Source organism: Myxine glutinosa, chromosome 12 (assembly GCF_964187855.1).
Source record: "Myxine glutinosa chromosome 12, kmMyxGlut1.1, whole genome shotgun sequence".
Lineage (NCBI taxonomy): Eukaryota > Metazoa > Chordata > Myxini > Myxiniformes > Myxinidae > Myxine > Myxine glutinosa.
The window spans coordinates 31,650,441-31,664,340 of record NC_136272.1 but is presented as its reverse complement, the minus strand read 5'-3'; the positions used below and the strand labels follow the sequence as shown (position 1 = coordinate 31,664,340).

Below are 13,900 nucleotides of genomic sequence, written 5' to 3'. Positions count from 1 at the left end.
ACGGGCGCGGCGACATTTGGTGCAACAACAACAACAACAACAACAACAACAACAGTGCAAACACGCTGGTTTGATACTTGGAACATACCATTCAATTCAAGCAAATCTCACATTCTCACCCTGTCTCGCCAGGATCAACCAATGTAATCGTTTCCAGTCTCTTGAATTTCTCGGTTTCACGATGAGCAACGATCTCTCTTCGACAGACCGTTAAATAAAGTTGACCTCCAAAGTCAGCAACTACAGACTGGACATCCTGAGTTGTGCCAATTGTTCTTCCTTGGAAGGTCTGAACTTCCCACAGCCTACAAGTAGCTCAAGAGAGTACTGCTCTCTCCATAGGTCAGTGCCCCTGCTTCACACCTGTCACTGTAAGATGTTGTGAGATTGAAAGCCTTCAATACCATTAGCATCTCCCACAAATTAATAGAAGCACTCTGCTCCACTTTTGCTCCAAACAGGTTGGTGGCCTCAGTGTCATTTTATTTTTAAACTGCCTCTCTTTGGTCTTACTCCTTCTGTTCTTTCATCCCTCCCAGTAACCCCTTCATAACCCCAAAATCCAGATTGCTCACCTCCATTCGTTTGTTGTTGTTTTTGTCTGCTTCTCGAACTACCTTTCATGTCAGTTCAATCTTCATTCCCGGGATTCAAATTGGCAGTATACCACCATCTCCATTCCTATTGGTGAATTTTTCTACTCCAGTTAGCACCCCCCCCCCCCCCCCTATTTATCTCCTTTTCTTCCACCTCTTCCTTCCATCTCCAGCCGAAACTCACCTTTCCAATTCTAGTTTCCTCCATCTCATAAAACCCTTTCTCCTTTCTCTGATCCACGCCCTCACTGCAGGGACTTTTCCCAGATTTTTTTTCACGGTTTTGTTTAAATATGTTTAAACTTTCCCCTGCAGTGTTTTATTCAGTGGTATATTACAACATGCTGGTTTTCTTCCTATTTAAAAGGCTTTTTTCAATCTCCTCATCAAATCATTCCATTTCAAAAAAAAATTCAATCTCTTACAGTCATTCCTTTCTACATTTTCGAAACTCACCTTCATTCCACCCCTCCTCTATCTTTTTCAAACGGATCTCTGACTTGAAAATCACAACAAAACCCAGTTTGTAATAAATGTTCATTTTTCATTAATCATCCACTTTCTAAACTCCCCCCTCACCCTCCCCTCCAAAACTCCGCCCTCACCCTCCCCTCCAAAACTCCCCCCTCCCTTTCAATTCTCCCCCCTCACCCCTCCCCTCCTAAACTCCCCCGTCTCTCCTCCATTTCAATTCTCCCCCCTCACCCCTCCCCTTAAAACTCCCCCCCTCACCCCTCCCCTTAAAACTCCCCCCCCACCCCTCCCCTTCTAATTTCCCCCCCTACTATTTTTCTCCAATTCCCCTCCCTCCCCCTCAAAGCTGCCTCCTCCCCACTTCCTCTCTCTTCCATCACATACTTCCACCTCCTCCAACCTTCTACTTTGCTCTGCCCCCCCCCCCCCTCAAAAAACCCCTTTACTGTGCCTCTTCTCATCACCATAAAACCTATTGTCCTCCTCATCCTTCCCTTTCTCCTAACTCTTCTGCAATCTCCGACACACTATCAACAGCTCTCCCTACCTCCCCCTCTCACTACTCACCTTACCCTCCCCTCCCATCCTGTACCCAATGCTGCCCCTCCCTCTTCCTTAACGGTATGGACCTCAAACATCTGGGGCCTTCGCTCAAACCTGATCGATCTCTCCATACAGGTTGCTTCTGACAAACCAGATGTAATCTGCTTAACAGAAACTTTCCTCCTTCAAGATGGCTCTGATTCCTTAATATCTCTTCCTGGTTACTCCCTCCTCTGATATAATAGACCTGAGCCTCGTACTGATAGACCTGAGCTCCCACCTCTTGTTCATATGTGTGCTGTACCGTCCAGCAAACAGTGATGACTCCATCTACATCTCGCTGTCTGATAATATGGACCAACTTCTATCTACTCATCCCAACTCTCTCTTCCTCATATGTGGTGATTTCAATTGTCACCATGCCAGCTGGCTGGGTGTGGGTACCTCTCTCACCAGCAATGGCAGCTCAGCAAAGAACTTCTGCGACTACACTTGGTTATGACAAACTTCCCTGCAAATATCTGCTGCTCTTCTTCTGCTCCAATCGGTTCTTCTGATCATTTCCTTGTTTAAGTGGACATATCTCTAGCCATTCTCAGAGAGCTTCCTCAGCACCGACGAGTCTGGCATTTCACTCAGGCCGACTGGCACGGTCTTCAAGCAGCCATCAATCTTCTGGACTGGTCTCCCATGGACTGGTCTTCACTGCCTCTGACATCAACTCTTCCTGGGAATTCTTCCAAAGTAAATTGCTCTCTCTCATGCAGAGATTTATCCCATCTCGTCTTCAGTTGTCATACCTTTCCTCCCGTTCATGGTACACAGAATCTTGTGGTGAGGCAGTTGCCCTGAAACAACTTGCCTTCGCCTCCTGGAAGGCAAATCCAACGGAAGGCAATCTCATTTCCTTTCACAAAGCTCAGAACAAATGTGTGTTCACAAAGCCCAGTCTACCCTCAGGAGAGCCAGGAAACAATATCTCTCTACTCTCAAGACTGAACTCTCAGACCAGTCTCCCTCCTCCAAATCCTGGTGGCATCTGGTCAAATCTGTTTCTCGTGTTTCTTCTCCTTCCATCCCCTCCCTTACCTCAAACGGCTACACAGGTGACACCGCACGTGAATGCCTCAACTCTGTGCTTGCCTCAAAATCTTGTGTCCCAAACCCATCTCTCTCTCTGTACCCACCTTTCCCAGTCGAACCCAGCTGCTCCTGAACTCTGTGTCCTTCTCTCCTGACAAGTGGAGAAGTTTTTGTCAAACCTCGACTCTGATTCTGCAACTGGACCAGACAGCATCAGCCCACAGGTCCGAAAATCCTGCTCTGCCGCTTTATCTCACCCTCTCTCTGTTCTCTTCACCCTCTCTTTTGCTCAAGGTCATTTGCCATCTGCTTGGAAATCAGCCAACATCACCGCTTTACACAAAAAATGTGCAAAAACAGATCCTTTCAACTACAGACCAATCAGCCTGCTCCCAATAATCAGCAAGGTCATGGAATCAATCATAGCTTCTGACATCAAATCCTTCCTCTTCTCCAATGGCTTGATCTAGGATCATCAATTTGGATCCAGACCAGGTCATTCTACTCTGGACATGTTGCTTCTGCTGTCTCAACAATGGATGGAGGTCCTTAAAGCCAAACAGCAAATCAGAGCTGTCTCCCTTGACATATCACGTGCCTTCGATACGGTCTGGCACCCGGCTCTGCTCACCAAACTCTCCTCCTATGGTATCCATGGAAATCTCCACGCATGGTTTAAGGACTTCCTCTCTGGTCATAGTCAACGTGTCACCCTGAATGGTTTTCTCTCATTTCCCCTTCCTGTTCAGGCTGGAGATCCCCAAGGCAGTGTTCTGGGCCCTATGCTTTTTCTGGTCTTCATCAATGATGTCTCCGACTCTCTGGAAAATCCACTCTATCTCTTTACTGATGACTTCAATCTCTTCCGCTCCATAACTCATCCCTCAGATCAGCAGTCTGCGGCCTCCTCACTCTCAACAGACCTGGACAAATCAGACTGGTCAAACAAGTGGAACGTGTCTTTCAATTCTGACAAATCTCACACTCTTACTATGTCCTCTCCGAAAAGACCGACTGGACAACCCTCCCATCCACTTTCTCAACAATCCTCTCCAAGAAGTTTCTGTCACTCAAGCTTTTGGGTCTCACTATCTGCCATGATCTTTCCTCGGAAAACCACTTTTCCAAGCTGGCCTCCAAAGCCAGTCACCGACTGGGCATCCTCTGTCGTGCACAGGCCTTCTCTTGGCACACCTGAGCTCCTCCCACATACAAGGCTTTCATCCGCAGCTAAATGGAATGCTGTTCACCCCTCTGGGCCGGTGCTCCTGCCTCACACCTAGCTCTGCTTCACGCTATTGAAACCAAAGCTTTCAGAATCATTGGAATCTCCCGCGATGAAGCTAACTCCGAGGGCCTTTCACTCGCTCACCGCGAGCAGGTTGGTGGACTTTCTGTCTTCTACCGACTCCTCTCCAGCCTAGCTCCCCCAGCTATGTCTTTGCTCTGTCCCCCCAAATATTCCTACAGGCCACACAAGATCTACCTGCAACCCTCTTATGGTTAAACTGCCAAAATCAAGACTCTCTATTCACCTTCACTCTTTCATTCTTCTTTTCTCCCACCTCTGAAATAAACTCCCTCACTATATTCAATCCCACTCCTCCCTCCAGGTCTTTTAAAACATCTGTTCACCACCATCTCTTGAAGCAGTGGTGCCCCATCCAAAGCCTTGATCTTTGATCTTTTCTACCCCCGTTAATTCATCCCAGATCCACTTTTTTGAAATACCGACTTCTTTCCTGGAAGTCCTAGCTGTGTCCATGTGTTTTTTAACCTCTTCCACTCCCCCATCCCCTTCCCATGCCTGCTCCCCCCAAGCTCTCTCCCTCCCACAGATCTCCCAATGTCCCTGCTCTCAAATGTTGTACTTGTGTGCTTCCCTCTCTCTCCCCATCTTATCTCGCGCTCCCTTTATCATATGTTTTACGTGTCAGTTTGTCTTTTTGTGATCAATGTTAGCTCTTACATGAGCCTCGATCTTGTATACCAAAAAAAAAAAAAGAGAAACACGTTGAGCTACATTTTAAGTAAACCACCCCCATGCAAAATAAATAAATAACATCCTTGAGCGCACATCGCCAAGATGCCTTTGGTGCCCGGCGATGTCGCCATGCGCACATGGAGATGTAATTGTGAGGTAGCAGTGTACAATAATTGATGGATTAATCGCGTAATGAAAATAAATAAATAATAATCGTAAGATAATTTATTTATTAATCCATTGGCTACTAGCATACCGAAAGCGCACCACTGCTTCATCCAAATCTGCAACTCTTTGAAAATTAATTATGTAAATAATCGAAAAATTTTTAACAATTAATTGATTAATCGTTAAATCAAAAATACCTTTATCGCCAAATCACTTGGTCACTGTCATGTCCAAATATCGGCATCCCAGCTCAAAAGGTGCGTGAGATATTGCCCAGATGAGAAAGAAAAGAAATGAGTAATTAATAATGAAAAACAATAAATAATAATCGTAAAATAATTAACTTATTAATCAATTGGCTAATAGCATACCCAGAGCACCACCGTTTCATCCGAATCTGTAACTTTTTGAAAATTTATTATTTAATCGAATAATTAAATAATTAATTGATCACTCGATAAATCAAAAATACCTACCCTTTACAGCCGAATCACTTGGTCATTGCCATGTCCAAATATCAGCTTCCTAGCTCAAAAGGTGCCTCAGATATTGCCTAGATGAGAAAGAAAATAAATAAGTACTGAATTAATCAATAATAATTACGTAATTAATCAATTAATTGGTTAATCAAACAATAAAAACACCGTTATGCCAATGCACATGCTCACTTTTGTGCCAAAATTGCAGCTCCCTTGCTCAAAGGATGGCTGAGATATCACCCGGATAAACAAGAAAACACGGAGTGAAAACTGAGTACCGGTACTTATTTTAAGCGTGCGTCGTTTAAGTTTTAAGCACCGAAAGGTGCCCGGCGATGACATCATGCAGCGCCTGGAGATGGAATAGGAAAAGAGCTGTGTACAATATCTGTGGATGGGAGGTGTCAAGTTTGTACCATTTCCTGTTAGTACATGCGAGCAGCGGCAGTGGATATAACACACACACAAACACACGGATGGACAGACGCTTTTCCTTTTACCAATAGATGCAAAAATGTAGTATAATTTCTCTTGTGACCCCAGAACCAAATAAAAAAATATATATATATATGTATATATGTATATATATGTATATATATATATATACATATATATTGTTACGGACCGCGGTTTAGATGTTATATTTGCCGAGCGGAGGCTCCGCGACCGAACAGTTGCTCCCTGTTTCTTCCCTTACATTCACCCGATTCACCCAGACGTTGGCCAAATCGCACTATGCTAAATCAATGATGGAAAGGACACGACGACTGGGATAGATGAAACGACGCAAGGGGTACAGTTCTCAAGACCTGCGGAGGAGGGTATAATTACAGTGGTGGAGAAAAGGGGGTAGATTACAAGGCAGAGTGAGGTAAAGACACAGAAGAGATGGGCACTTAAATACAGTCTTATCTTAACCCAGACAGACCATGGACAAACGGACAAGGTAGACTTACACAGGGATTGATGGCAGGAAGGGACAGGTAGGTCGATGGCACAAGGTGCACCTTGGCTCGGGGACAGGATAAAGCATGGTTCAAAGATGCAGGGAGGTCTCACAGCGCTCGGAGGTGGTCTTGCTTGCTCCAAGCTCGGCGCGCATCTGACGTCACCTCCCTCTCACTGCGCATGCTCAGCGGGGAGTGACACGCCCTCGGCTGGTTGGTTCCGCCCCAATGGGGCCGGTCCGCTGCTTCCATTGGGTGCGGGGGTTACCGGGCTCCGCCCTTGACGAGGAGCCGACAGGGAGCCTCTGTTTGGTAACCCCGTCGAGCACATGTCCGATGGCGGCTCGTTGGGAAGGCCTGGTGCCCTCCCACCACCCCTACCAACCAAGCCGGCGTGAGGACGCGCACTCCCTGCGCTCGTTGTTGTTGTTGTTGTTGTTGCTGAACTGTGAGGAAGAGCTGCGGGGAGGTATTGGGAGGTCCTAAACTTCCTAACGGTGCCATACAATCACATTCTGGTGCAACGAAGGGTCAGAATTAATGGAAACGAATCCTTAACTGACATAGACTAAGAATAACTAGCAAGATGTCCTATAGTTGTCTTACATGAGATGCGGTGAACCTGGGTGTGACATTTAATGGGGGAAATAGGGGGAGGTCGGGTCTACAGAGTGTTGTTTACAGAAAATGGGACTAGGGAATGGGGGATTGGGGAGAGTTGGGAAGTATTGAGGAAATAGGGGAATATTTACAAGCGGATATGGATGGATGCAAATCCCATATCCGCAACACTGCACCCTTCTCGACCTCAGGGCGGCCCGACCTGATAAATTTTTACCTACTTTAGTGTGGCACTCAGATGTCGTTCCCTCTACTATTAACTCAACCCTGAGTGCGACAGTTTTACAGATGTTCACAAATGAGTAAATATGTCCCCCTGCGACGTTGCACCCTTCTCCTAACAGAAACACACCCACAGGATAACCGAATCGCGGAAAAGCATCCTCAAACTAAACATACAGCCGGTAGGGAGCATCATTTATACAAGACTACACTGATATTTACACTACGATCCAGGACCTGTTCTTTGAGGAACACATGCAGATGTTATGCATAGAGAGAGCACGCATGCCAGCATCGATACACCAACCCACGAGTGCCCTGTGGCCCTACGGCCTTTAATAATGTGCAGAGCACCCCGTCCAAACACCAAAAGCACCACCCCATAATGCACAGTCAGCACCATCCGGTGCACCAATAAAGTGTTTAATAACAATGCACCATCAAGTGTCCATGGTCACCGGTGGTGTCGCAGCCGGCCGATGTTCTGCCGCTGGTCTTGCCTTCATGGAGTGCACTTGGCCTTCTGGCTTCTTTAGAAATAAAGAAAGGCGCCAACCGCATCCATTTCTTAATTGTGGCCGTCAGGGGGCCAAGTAAAAGTGGTTCACCTGTATGGCACAGGTGCCACGTTGACCCAGGTCCATCCACGGGTGGTGCCTGACCGCAAATGAACTGCGGTCCATTGTGGGCGGCCACAAAAATTGCGGTCCATATGGTGTATCGATCCAGGCAGCAAGCAGCGGAAGTACAGGCCCACAACTGCGGAGCCAGCACCTCTCTCTCCTCTCTCTCTGCCCCAAAGCCAGATCCTCGGAGGTGGGAGACAAAAGAAGACAAGTGAGTAAGGTGGTAAGGGTGCAAAAGTGCATGCAATACAAGGTAATGCACACTGGGGGCACATGGGAACCAGGTGAGACAGGTACGTTCCTACCATACGCCCCCCCCCCCCCCCCCACCAGGTAACCTACATTGACCCTCCCTTACCCCTTACTGTATCCACAAAACACAACACTACCCATAAACATCTACTTTACACATCAACAAACGTCCCTACTGTCTTCCCTGTTCCTCCCATAAACCAAATTCGTCTTCTCTCCCTCCTAACCAATCAAATTTGCCATTTCCAACTCTCATCAAAATTTGCCATCTCCAACTCAACATCAAAATTTGCCATCACCAATTCATCATCAGTCCCTCCTAAGGAGGGAGAGATGGAATCACCCCAATGTCTCATCCACGTCGTGATGCGTCTCACAAATCCAAACAGCAATTCTCCTTTCCTGCAACACAAAACAAAGGAAACACAGGTGTGGAGTCATCATCATCACCTCAGGTAAGTGGCTGCGTATGGTGCGACAGGTTCATCAATCCTAACTATTTCCTAAATGACTTTAACAACTTTACATTACCCGGGGTCTTTCCCTGCCAATCCATTGGCCAACTTACACTATGGGTTCTAAAAACCAATTCCCATTGACCAAACTGTGGTGCTTCTCAATTTGGGGTCTCACTCCCCCGATTCATCTCCCGGTGCCCTTGCACAATTTCTGGGCTGCGACGTGTAGCTCTCCCAGCAGGTCTACCCACCTGCACACCTCCACCACTGCAGTTGCCACCCGAGCTTACCTAGCTCCTCACCCTAACCTAACTAACTGGGGAAGGCCCCTCCTGGCTCTGTCACCCCACTCGGTGCCCTCTGGCACTGGGCTACCCGGGTCCGTCCTCCGGATCCTCGGGCCCCATCCACAACAACTACTACCGGCTCCCAGAGCCCACCTGCGGCCTCACCTGGCCGACATCCTCACAGTGGTGGAGTGCCCAAACCAACTACACACACTAACAGGCTACACGCCCAGCCATTTCCACAACACTAATGCACCCATCCAATCATCATTCTTCCACCCGCACCACAGATGCCAATATCCAACCACAATTTACCTATACCCTCTACCTAACACTTACACTACCCGCCCCGGGTACTCGTGAAAGGGGTCCACTCTTCCCCCATCCACACCTTCGCACCATGCACACCACTCCGTACCACTTACTCCAACTCTCTTCACACCACTCATTCTCTGCTCCATATATTCCACACACCTGTACTTGCACACCTGTGCTCTCATACTTGGTGCCGCCTGCACCCTTCTCTCCCCCAAGCGCATTCGCGCTGATCCACAACACTCACTACTCACCATGACACTCATCCACAATGCTCTCTCATTCATCACTTGTACACTCACACACACCTCGGAGCATTGCCTCACCAATGCCTCATTTGAAGCTGCTCACCAGCACTTCCATTCACACTGCATCATCTGCTCTGTCTACTCCCTTCTAAAACTCGCGCTCCTCCGTCTTCCCTTACACTCAGCGCTCCCACGTCATTATCAAACACTAAGCTACTACGTCCCCACTACAGGTACCAAGTCTCTTACTTAAATCTTGTCACCTATAGTCACCTCTAGTCCCTATCATTATATATCCTAACCCACCCGGGCTAGTTTTCACTGCCATCAACCCCATAAAACTAGTGCATTTGCCCCCCATCATGGGAAGGGTGGCAGGGATGCCACCCTTACCCACCGGGCCCATTGCTCATCAATCCCCCAGTCCTCTGGCACTAATAAGCCCCCCTTATTCAGAGGTACTGGGTCCCGCCTCGGCATCTAAAGCCGAGGCAATCCACGGGGGCACCTGCTCGCCGGTGTAAAGCCTTATCCGGTCGGCGTGGACGATCCGAGGGAGGGCTCGTGGCCCCATTTTGATTTTTACTACCACGTCACAGACTTGCGACAGGACGACCCCCGGGCCTTGCCAGGGAGAGGTGAGTTTCGGGCACCTATCCTTCCTCCTCCGGGGATTGAAGAACCAAATCTTCATCCCCGGAGTGTACTGACTCCCCTGGCTCTGGTGGTCGTACCTGCGCTTCATCTTTTCCCCTGCCAGATGGAGTTGGCGGCGGGCGAAGGCATGGACTAGCTCCATGCCTTCCTCGAGGTGACGTGCGTACCCCTCCCTCGGCGGGTTAACCACTGTGTCTGGCATGGGACCGCATAGCAAGTCGGCGGGAGCCCGTAACTCCCGCCCATACATAAGCAATGCTGGACTACATGCGGTGGCCCCGTGCTGGCTGGTTCGGTAGGCCATGAGCAAATAAGGGAGATGTTCGTCCCAGTCATCCTGACGGGTGGCGGTGAACAGTGCCAGTTGTTGGATTAAAGTTCGGTTGAATCTTTCCACCATCCCATCAGATTGAGGTCTTAAAGGCGTTGTTCTTGTTTTCCGAATTGACAGGAGACTGCACACATCTTTTAGCAATTTGCTCTCAAAATTTCGTCCCTTGTCGGGCATACAAATCCTTCCACGAAGGCCTGCGCTACCACCCCTGCTTCTTGGTTGGGGAGGGCGTAGGCCTCCGGCCACTTGGTGAAGTAGTCCATCACAACGAGGATGTACTTATTACCTTGGCGGGTGCGGGGCAGCGGTCCTAGAATATCCATAGCCACCCGCTCAAGGGGGGCCCCCACCTGATGTAATTTAAGGGGGGCCCTCATCCTCCGTGCTGGTCCCTTTTTGGCAGAACAGGCGTCGCATCTCCGACACCAGTCCTGTATGTCGCGCCCCATATTCACCCAATAGAACCTCCGGCGGACTCGAGATATTGTCTTTGTCCTGCCCAAATGGCCGCCGGAGCGGGTACCATGCACCTGTTTCAATATATCGGTCTTAAATTTATTTGGGACTACCACCAGCCAGGAAGTTTTATCAGAGGGAACCTCCACCCACTTGCGATACAAGATGTTATCCTTCAATTCCAGGGTTTTCCACTGAGCCCAATATGCCTTGGTCTGTGCCCCGAGGGGGGTGACCTCTTCCCCATTAGGTCTTTGCCCCAATCTCACCCATTCGTGCACCGGTCCCAGTACGGGGTCCTCCCGCTGGGCCGCGCTCCAAGCCAATGTTCCGAATTCCTCATCTGCGGTTAGTGGCAAAATTGGCCCTCTCACCCGGGTTGCACGGACAACGAGGATCGGGTCCGAATCGCCCAATTGTTCCCTCTCCTCGTGTCTCGCACAAAATTTGCAGTTTTCCCCCAGACAAGGACGCCGAGAGAGTGCGTCCGCATTACCATGGGCCTTCCCGGCCCTATGGGCCACATCAAAATCGTACTGCTGCAACTTTTCCAACCACCTTGCAATTTGGCCCTCCGGTTCCTTGAACCGCAGGAGCCATTGCAAAGAGGAATGGTCAGTTCTAACCAAAAATTTCCGCCCGTACAAGTACGGGTGGAAATGGTTCATGGCAGCCAGCATAGCCAATAACTCTTTGCGAGTGACACAATAATTTCGCTCGGGCCTACTCAAGGCCCGGCTATAATAACCAATCACTCTCTCCACGCCCTCCTGTGTCTGTGACAAAACTGCACCCAATCCTTCCTGGCTTGCATCCGTGTCCAGGGTAAATGTCCCGTCACTAGTGGGGTAAGCTAGAAGGGGTACGGATGTCAAACACCCCTTCAATTGTAGGAAGGCCTCCTGGCACTCCCTTGTCCAATTAAATCTCGTCCCCTTCTCCGTAAGGCGGTGAAGGGGCCGAGCCAACTCCGCAAATTTCGCCACGAAGCGCCGGTAGTAGGAGCAGAGTCCCAAAAATCCCCGCACCTCTTTGATGGTACGTGGTGTGGGCCACTCCTCTACCGCTTTAATTTTGTCTGGGTCCGTTTTTACCCCCTCGCAACCGATGACGTGGCCTAAATAGGCCACCGCCTTGGCAAACAAGGTGCACTTACTGGGGCTCAGTTTCAACCCTGCCTGTCTGAGGCACCTAAACACCTGGTCCAAATTAGCTACTGCCTGGGGGAACGTTTTGGCATGTACTAGGACGTCATCCAGGTACACCAGGCATGATTGCCATGGCATGCCGCCTAGTACATGTTCCATCAATCTTTCAAAGGTGGCGGGGGCGTTACACAAACCAAACGGCATCACAGTAAACTGATACAGTCCCTTACCTGTGGAAAATGCCGTTTTCTCCTTCCCTGCCCTATCCATCTCCACCTGCCAATACCCACTCTTGAGGTCCAAAGTTGAGAACCAATTTGAGCCCGCAACGGCATCGAGGGTGTCATCAATCCTTGGCAGGGGATATGAGTCCTTGAGTGTCACGTTGTTTAGCTGGCGATAGTCCACGCAGAACCGCGTGGTCCCATCCTTCTTTTTGACCAGCACAACAGGTGACATCCAAGGACTTCCCGAGGGCTCGATCACGCCTGCGTCGAGCATTTTTTCAACCTGACGAATAGGCCGGGCCTCACCGGTGTGATTCTGATGTTTCACCAGGCCCGTACGTCCAATATCCTCGGTGGACAAGGAGAAGAGGTCCAAATGGGACCCAACCAGTTTGTGTAAGGCCTCCCTCTGGGTACCTCCCAACTCTACGCTACTACGATTTACCATCTCGCAAATGGGATCGGGCCAATTCCTACTTCTTATTGAAGGCTCCCCCTGGGGCCGGCTCGGCTGGACGTTCTCGCCCCTCACTGTCGCGACTCCCTCAACTGGGGTGCAGCCAGCTACCCTCGTGCCCCTCACTATAGTGCGTGGTTCTGTGCTTATATTTTATTTATTACTCGGATGGCCACTACCGGTCCGTCCGTTTTTACAAGGGTGCGGCCCACGATTAAACCCGGTATGGACTGCGCTGCCACCGGTTCGACCAGGCCGCAGGATTCCTGCCATGTTGGGCGAGCTGCCCATCGGGCCGGCACGATCGCCTCGGCCCTTGGAGGAATGGTCACGGCCTCGGAAGCCTCCAGCTCCGCTCTCTCGGCCGTGCTCACTCCCCCTAACGGCAGCTCTTCTACTCCCACTTGCAGGATCCCTCGGCACAAGTCGATTTTACAACCGCTGGCAGTCAACAAATCCAACCCCATTAAACATGGGTCGCACACCTCCGCCACCCAAACATCTATCTCCCTCCTTACCGACCCTAACTTGAGGGTCACAGAACCACGCCCTATGATCGTGGCCGTTACCCCGGTAGCAAGTTGCAAACTATAATTTTGCAGGCGCTGGATCTTATCCCAGCCACCTGCGCTCGAATCAAGGACCTCAGGGCTGATGATCGTGGCGCTAGCTCCTGTGTCCACTACGGCATCTACCCCCACGCCGGCAATTTTGCATCTGATTGTCAGGCTACCGGTTCCAATTTGGCCACAATGAATGACCTGTCGCGTCAATGAGGGCTCTGCTCCATCCTCTTCTGCCGAACACCGCCCTACGTGCCCGACACCTTCTAGTTTCCCGGGGTCTGGCGGGGGGGTGTCTGGGGTCGGCTAACCCGCTCCCCCCTGGGCGGAGTTGAGGACCTCAACCGCCGGGGATCATCCCGGCGCGTGGCTCGACAGTGCCGCGCCAGGTGACCCAGACGGTTGCAAGTATAGCACCTCACCTGATAAGGTGCTTGTCTCCGGAATTCCAAATTTCCCCCCCTGAAGGTCCGAATTGGAATACCTGCTCGTGGTCCACCGCGGGCCACCTCCGGGGCCGCCTGCCATGGTCCAGGTCCCGCCAGGCGCTGGTCCACCAGCCTCCGGACCATGCCCGCCAGGTCAGGACTCACGTCGGGGGCGGGCCCCCTAAGGGGTCCGCCCTCCATCGGGGGTCCCACCTGGCGGACCGCCATTGTGTGACGCTCGCTCCCCCGGGCCAGGGGCCTCGCTGCTTCCCAACGGGCTGCAGCATCAGCCGCCTGGCTCAGAGTCTGCGGGCGCCACATGGCGAG

General features: G+C 50.4%; 1 protein-coding gene across 3 annotated transcripts in view; it reads left to right on the top strand.

Moving 5' to 3' along the window:
• The window catches only part of LOC137437255 (serine/threonine-protein kinase WNK2-like), a 210,637-nt gene that overhangs the window by 181,936 nt on the left and 14,801 nt on the right, over positions 1 to 13,900 (top strand). The window lies entirely within an intron of this gene.